The following is an 8,303-nucleotide window of genomic DNA, read 5'->3' on the forward strand; positions in this document are numbered from 1 at the left end:
TAAAATAATATTAGATATTTAAAATAATATTGAATCATTCAATAGAATTCTCTTTGCAAGTTGCTTTAGAATTATTGATGCATAGGAAAGTTAAAATTATGCATTTAGACAGCTAACTTAAAAGTAAAACTAATTTTCCTTTAAAAGTTATAAGCTTTTTATCATTTAGATTTATTTACTTTACAAACAAAATGTATTTTAAGTTTTCCCTTTTAGAACTTTCTTTGAAAATGTTAAAAATAATTATTTAACTTAACAGTCCAAATGTTCCTAATTAAAGAGAAAAAAGTTTATGCTCCAAGAATAACCATACCTTGTATACTTAATATAATTCTTATGTGGCAACTAAAAATCAAATGTCAATGCATTCCAAAACCAAACCTGATTATTTGAAGTTTAGTTTAATTTGAAATTTATCTTCTTTCTTTTTCATTATTCATTATAGCACTTGCATGTTGCCCAAACTCCAAAGTCTTTAAATATAACTACTGGGTCAAGTTTGCTTTTTAAAAAGCAATCATGGATATTGCTTTTGATTAGCCATTGGAAGTGACAAATAGATTCAAAGGATTAGGTCTGATAAAGTGCCTGAAGAACTATGGACAGAGGTTCGTGACATTGTATAGGACGCAGTGATCAAGACCATCCCCAAGAAAAAGTAATACAAAAAGGCAAAATGGCTGTCTGAGGAGGCCTTACAAATAGCTCTGAAAAGAAGAGAAGCAAAAGGCAAAGGAGAAAAGGAAAGATATACCCATTTGAATGCAGAGTTCCCAAAATAGCAAGGGTAGAAAGCCTTCATCAGTGATCACTGCAAAGAAAAAGAAGAAAAATATAGAATGAGAAAGACCAGAGATCTCTTCAAGGAAATTAGAGATACCAAGGGAATTTTTCACACAAAAATGGGCACAATAAAGGACAGAAATGATGTGGACCTAACAGAAGCAGAAGATATTAAAAATAGGAGACAAGAATACACAGAAGAACTGTACAAACAAGATCTTCAAAACCCAAATAACCATGATGGTGTGATCAGTAACCTTGAGCCAGACATCCTGGAATGTGCAGTCACGTGGGCCTTAGGAAGCATCACTATGAACTAGTGGAGGTGATGGAATTCCAGTTCAACTATTTCAAATCCTAGAAGGTGAAGATGTTAGAGTGCTGAACTCATTTTCATTTCAATCCCAAAGAAAAGCAATGCTAAAGAATGCTCAAACTACCACACAGTTGCACTCATCTCACATGCTAGCAAATGATGCTCAAAATTCTCCAAGCTAGGCTTCAACAGTATGTAAACTGTGAACTTCCAGGTGTTCAAGCTGGATTTAGAAAAGGCAGAGGAACCAGAGATCAAATTGCCAACATGTGTTGGATCATCGAAAAAGTGAAAGAATTCCAGAAAATCATCTATTCCTGCTTTGTTGACTATGCCAAAGCCTTGGACTGTGTGGATCACAACTGGAAAATTCTGAAACAGATGGGAATACCAGACAACTTGATCTGCCTCCTGAGAAATCGGTATGCAGGTCAAGAAGCAACAGTTAGAAGTGGACATGGAACAGCAAACTGGTTCCAAATCAGGAAAGGAGTACATTAAGACTGTATATTGTCACCGTGCTATTTAACTTATACGCAGAGTACATCATTATAAATGCTGGACTGGATGAATCACAAGCTGGAATCAAGATTTCCAGGAGAAATAACAATAACCACAGATATGTAGATTCTGAAAGAAATGGGAATACCACACCACCTGATCTTCCTCTTGAGAAACCTATATGCAGGTCAGGAACAACAGACTGGTTCCAAATAGGAGAAGGAGTTCGTCAGGGCTATATATTGTCACCCTGTTTATTTAACTTGTATGCAGAGTACATCATGAGAAACGCTGGACTGGAAGAAACACAAGCTGGAATCAAGATTGCTGGGAGAAATATCAATAACCTCAGATATGCAGATGATACCACCCTTATGGCAGAAAGTGAAGAGGAACTAAAAAGCCTCTTGATGAAAGTGAAAGAGGAGAGTGAAAAAGTTGGCTTAAAGCTCAACATTCAGAAAACGAAGATCATGGCATCCGGTCCCACCACTTCATGGGAAATAGATGGGGAAACAGTGGAAACAGTGTCAGACTTTATTTTTCTGGGATCCAAAATCACTACAGATGGTGACTGCAGCCATGAAATTAAAAGACACTTACTCCTTGGAAGGAAAGTTATAACCAACATAGATAGCATATTAAAAAGCAGAGACATTACTTTGCCAACAAAGGTTCGTCTAGTCAAGGCTATGGTTTTTCCTGTGGTCATGTATGGATGTGAGAGTTGAACTATGAAGAAGGCTGAGCGCCAAAGAATTGATGTTTTTAATCTGTAGTGTTGGAGAAGACTCTTGAGAGTCCCTTGGACTACAAGGAGAATCAACCAGTCCATTCTGAAGGAGATCAGCCCTGAGATTTCTTTGGAAGAAATGATGCTGAAGCTGAAACTCCAGTACTTTGGCCACCTCATGTGAAGAGTTGACTCATTGGAAAAGACTCTGATGCTGGGAGGGATTGGGGGCAAGAGGAGAAGGGGAAGACAGAGGATGAGATGGCTGGATGGCATCACTGACTCAATGGATGTGAGTCTTAGTGAACTCCGGGAATTGGTGATGGACAGGGAGGCCTGACGTGCTGCGATTCATGGGGTCGCAAAGAGTCAGACACGACTGAGCAACTGATCTGATCTGATCTGATCTGATGGCAGAAAGTGAAGAAGAGACAGAATCTATGGCAGAAACTAATGAGCCTCTTGATGAAAGTGAAAGAGGAGAATGAAAAAGTTGGCTTAAAGCTCAACATTCAGAAAACTAAGATCATGGCATCTGGTCCCATCACTTCATGGGAAATAGATGGGGACACAATGGAACAGTGACAGACTATTTTTTGGGGGGCTCCAAAATTACTGCAGATGGTGACTGCAGCTGTGAAATTAAAAGACGCTTGCTTCTTGGAAGAAAAGTTATGACCAACTTAGACAGCATTTTAAAAAGCAGAGACATTACTTTGCCAACAAAAGTCCATCTAGTGAAAGCTTTTTTTTTTTTCCAGTAGTTATATATGTATGTGAGAGTTGGACCATAAAGAAAGCTGAGTGCTGAAGAATTGATGCTTTTGAACTGTGGTGTTGGAGAAGACTCTTGAGAGTCCCTTGGACTGCAAGGAGATCCAACCAGTCCATCCTAAAGGAAATCAGTCCTGAATGCTCATTGGAGGACTGATGCTGAAGCTGAAACTCCAATAATTTGGCCACCTGATGCAAAGAACTGACTCATTTGAAAAGATGCTGATGCTTGGAAAGATTGAAGGCAGGAGGAAAAGGGGATGACAGAGAATGAGATGGTTGGATGACATCACCGACTCGATGGACATGGGTTTGGGTAGACTCCGTGAGTTGGTGATGGACAGGGAGGCCTGGGGTCCTGCAGTCCATGGCGTCACAAAGAGTCAGGCACAACTGAGAGACTGAACTGAAGTGACTGACCCTGTCAAGTTTGCTTTTTAAAAAGCAATCATGGGTATTGGCCCTGAATGACTAAATTATATGACATAGTTGTCATTTATTTTACTAACATATTGGTCCATGGCTGTGAAGGAAGTAAATGTATGAAAGCTTTTTGATAAGTGTATGCTTTATTATAAATGAAGAGATAATATGGTGGAAGTAATGATAAAATCTAACTTTACTGATAATTAACAATATGCAAGGCTTTCTTGTGTTAATTGATGTCAGTGCAATAATCCCCTGCTGTTTATCAAGTGCATCTGCCAATCTATCTGTCTAGAAATCCATCAATCTGATACAGATAAATATCCATATAGAATATTGACTATGATCTTGTAAGTGTATTACTTTTTTGTTTAAAAATGAGTTTCTCTTTCAGAAAATCTATTATTTATTTTCTCTTGTTGAGTACAAAGGCATATAATCTCACCATTAAAATTCAAATACCGAGGTTTGGCTAATTTTGCTTAAAAGTAACTGTGTACAGATCTTAATATAGGACCCCCACTCTGTTCAGCATTAGGATAATTATATTGTGTTTTTATTTTAAAATTTCATAAAGTGTAATCTGACTTTGAAGATATTTTTATTATAAATTTCTAATACCTTTGCATTTTTGTTATTACTTGATTATTTTTCCCTCAAATCTTTATTTTATTATTAAAAATAATTTTTGTAAAAAATCAAATTTTTTATTAAGATCTGTCACTCAGATTTATTGACATATTTGCTAGCATCAAGTTGATTCTAACAGTGGCTGTAGTACTATCTAAATTATAAAAAGTAAAAGAAAATATTAAAATTGCATATGAAAGAAAATGTAAGTAGTCCAAAATATATGATTGTTGACATAGAAAATATAAAAAATAAATTTTCACCAGATGGATTATTAGAATTAATGAAAGTTGCAAGTTACTTGAATCACTGTTTCTTTTTTATGGCTGAGTAATACTCCAATCTGCGCATATGTGTGTGTGTGTGTGTGTGTGTGTGTTTGTATCACATTTCTTTTTTCATCTATTGCCAGACACGTAGATTACCTCAATATTTTGGCTATTATAAATAATGTTGGCAATGAACATTTGAGAACATACACCATTTTAAATTAGTTTTTTGTTTTGTTTTCTTCAGGAAAATACCTAGCCATGAAATTGCTCTGTAATATGGGCAGTTCTATTTTTAACTTTTTTGAGGAACCTCAATATTGTTGTTCATCCTGGCTGTGCTAATTAACAATATTCCCAACAGTGCATAAGCCTTCCCTCTTCCTCACATCCTCACCAACTTTTGTTGTTTCTTGTCTTTTTGATGACAGCCATTTTGACAGGAGTCTTTGTTTTTGATAGCTTTATTATAATGAATATTGGAGGAGATCTTTTTAAGTTGAATTTGTTCAGAGAACTATGAGCTTCATGAACTTGAATGCTACTCTCTCCCAAGATCTGAGAAGTTCTCAGCCATTATTTTTTCATGTAAGCTTTCTGCCCTCTTTTGCTTTCATTCTCTTTCTGGGACTTTAATAATTTAACATTGCTTTTGTTGATGATATTCCATAGTTTGTGTAGGCTTTCTTTACTATTTTTTCATCCTTTCCTTTTTTATTCCCAAACTAGACTATTTGAATTGTATTTTTACTCCACAAATTATTTCTTCTGCTTGATCTGATATTGATGTTGTTTATGACATTTTTTTCATTTCATTCATACTATTCTTTACATTCAGAATTTTGTTTTCTTTCTTATGATTTCTATTTCTTTATTAATCTTTGCATGCTGTTCACCTTTTGCTTTCCTGATTTTGTTGAATTATGTTTTTTTTTCTTTTGTTTCAGCTCACTGAACTTCCTCAAAACATCTATTTTGAATTTTTGACATGTAAATCACAGATTTACATGTCTTTGGGGTCAGTTACTAGAAGATTATTGTGATTCTTTGGTGGCATCATATTTCCTTGGTATTTTAATGTTCCTTGATTAATGTCCTGCATTGCTGTCTTTGCATCTGAAGTAGCAGATCACCCCCTCCAGATTTTACTGACTGACTTTGGTAGAGAATTCCATCAACCTTCCTAGGAATCCTGAAGCTCTCTCAGACTCTGTGAATATGCCTACTCCACTTTACTTACTCCCTCTTGTGACAGGTTTCTTATTGTTTTATGCTTATTTTAAATCCTGCAGTACATCAGTCTGCATGCTGATAGGGTTTCACTAAATGCTGATGTTTGACATCTCTTGCAGGCTTTCTGTATGTGCTCATTAACCATCTGCAAAGATTCCCTCTCACTGCCATTAGGAGTGCACACAGGAGCTGGCTACAAAATGGTTGAGGGATGTGTATGTGATGTCTATGGTCCATGTTGTGGGGATCCATAGCCACGCAATTAGTAAAATCTACATCCTCTTGATGCTTTCCTAACCCTGGATGCTATTACCCCAGCTGCTAAACTAATTCTTAGTATGTGGCTCACAGCTCAGTGCACTGGATATTGTGAGAAAAACAGGCCCCTTCGTCTGCATCTCATATAACTGGGAAACTGGCACTGACTCATATGCTCTCATACTGAGCTGTGCTGCCTTGGTGGACAGGAGTCATAGGTAACGTCACAGTTTTCCTCTTATGCTCTTCAGTGTGTCTAATCACGGAGATATAGTTATTTAGTTATTTATTTATTTTAATTTTTTTCTCCAGCAATATGCTGAAACTTCTCTGTTGGAATCTTGGACTTCCACAAAGACTCCCACATCAATAGGTGATTTTCTAAGTCAGTATTTTCCAGGGTTTCCCAGATCATGGACAAGAGGAGCTGGAGTCAGTTCACAGGTCACTTCATGGTCCACCGCTGCATCCAAGGTCTGTATGTCTGTTACCTGACACACAGGTATGTGAGACTCCTGCCAGGATCCACTGAAGTGTGTGCTAGATTCCACATCAGCCACCAAGTCCCTTTTGTCCATGGATGAATGCCAAGTATTTGTTGAAGTGGAGATTTGGACTAGGTATGTCTTATTCACTTATCTTGCTGCTGTCAGTCCTAATTCAAACTGTTTTGAAAGTTTTATTGTCATTTCTTGTGTGTGTATTTTATGTGAAATTGCTTAATAAGAATAGAAAAGAAAATACGAATATATCATATATCAAGACTCTTCCCAGAAGAACAAGTATACTAATCTGTTTTTACTTCATAAATTTGTATAAAGGAAATAATGAATTTCAGATAAATTTTGCAATGTGATCCATATTTTCTGTCACATTAATGTCTGGTATTTGACTTAGAATAGTTTAACTGCTTTATTTGCTCTTTCTTACCCAGGAGAAAACATAAATCAACAAGGTTTTGTTTTGAAATGGTTTTCTAAAGTCTATATAACAAAATAAATAATTTTGTATGAGAAGGATACAAAATGACAATATCTGCTTTTCCATTTTTAATCAAGTGTTTAGGAAGACAATAAACAATATTTTAAGTAAATTAAAATATAATTTCCTTTTTGCCATGCCTTATAAATGCTAAACAATGAAATGATTTAGTTTTTAAAGTTATTATGTCCCAATTGATCTTCCAGGAAGTGGACTTATTATCTAATTATGAAGATATGCACATTTATCAAAAGTTAGAACCATCTGTCTCAATTCTGTTTAATTTCATTATATATTCATCATTTAGACAGTCAGCTTATGACATAAGCCTCTACTGACGATTAATTCTATGCTGATTATCACTCAAGAACGTGCACAGACACACACCAGTCAACTCTTATTAGTCTACTTTGAAATTAAAAGCTACTAGTAACAGGCTGCTGACTAGCCAGTCATCACTGTTATATGCAAGAAAAGTCTCTGGTATCCCTCTAAAGAAATCTAAAACGGTTAATATTTTTCAGCAAATTATATAAACTTAACATTTATAAATTTAGCTTGAATTGAGAAGTAAATACATTTAGACCCATCTACATATATTCAAAATTCTCATTTTTAGATTGAAGGAGAAAGTAATTATAATTTAAAGTAATTTCAGTTAAAGTATTTATAACATTCAGAAGATTTATAATTCTGGGGAATATATCAATAATCCTAGTTAGTTACTCTGGACCAGAACATTAGATTAGATATGAAATATAATTTCATTTTCTTGCATATGTGAATATTGCTGACAGAGATTAGTGAGAATATGGGAAATTACTTACTGAAAACACTATACTTCTTTTTGTGTATCTAGAATGAAGATTAAAACTATCTGGCATTCTATGATAAGGACACTTAAACTCATTAGAAAAATATCATATGTCAACTCATAAATAAGAATCCAGCACTTAATTGAAAAACAAAAACAAAAACATATCTTACATATGGCACATCTTTTTGCTTGTCATTATAAATAACACAAATGATAGGCTCAAAATTTTTCTAAAGAGAAAATCAAATCCTTCAGTAAAATCATATGTAATGAATGATTTTATATATATTATTCACATAGGTATTTATAATATATATGAAGAGCAAAACACTGGATAAAATGACTTTAAAATCTATTTTAATAACAATGTATGTGAAATGTTTAAGAGAAACTGTGTTTCTAAACAAATAAGTGTTGTATATTATAAGGGAATCCAGTTTTCCCATTTTATATCACAATGAGAGATTGGCTGTCAAAATGATTAAAGTTTCAACAAAGAGTATTGTTCAGAAGACAGTTGCCAGAAGCAGAAAGAATGGGGAAAAATATAGACCAGACAGCCAACAAATTGAAATTTCTATA

Source organism: Bos grunniens, chromosome 6, assembly GCF_055505025.1.
Source record: "Bos grunniens cultivar Pamir isolate PY7600 chromosome 6, Bosgru_T2T1.0, whole genome shotgun sequence".
NCBI classification, from domain to species: Eukaryota; Metazoa; Chordata; class Mammalia; order Artiodactyla; family Bovidae; genus Bos; species Bos grunniens.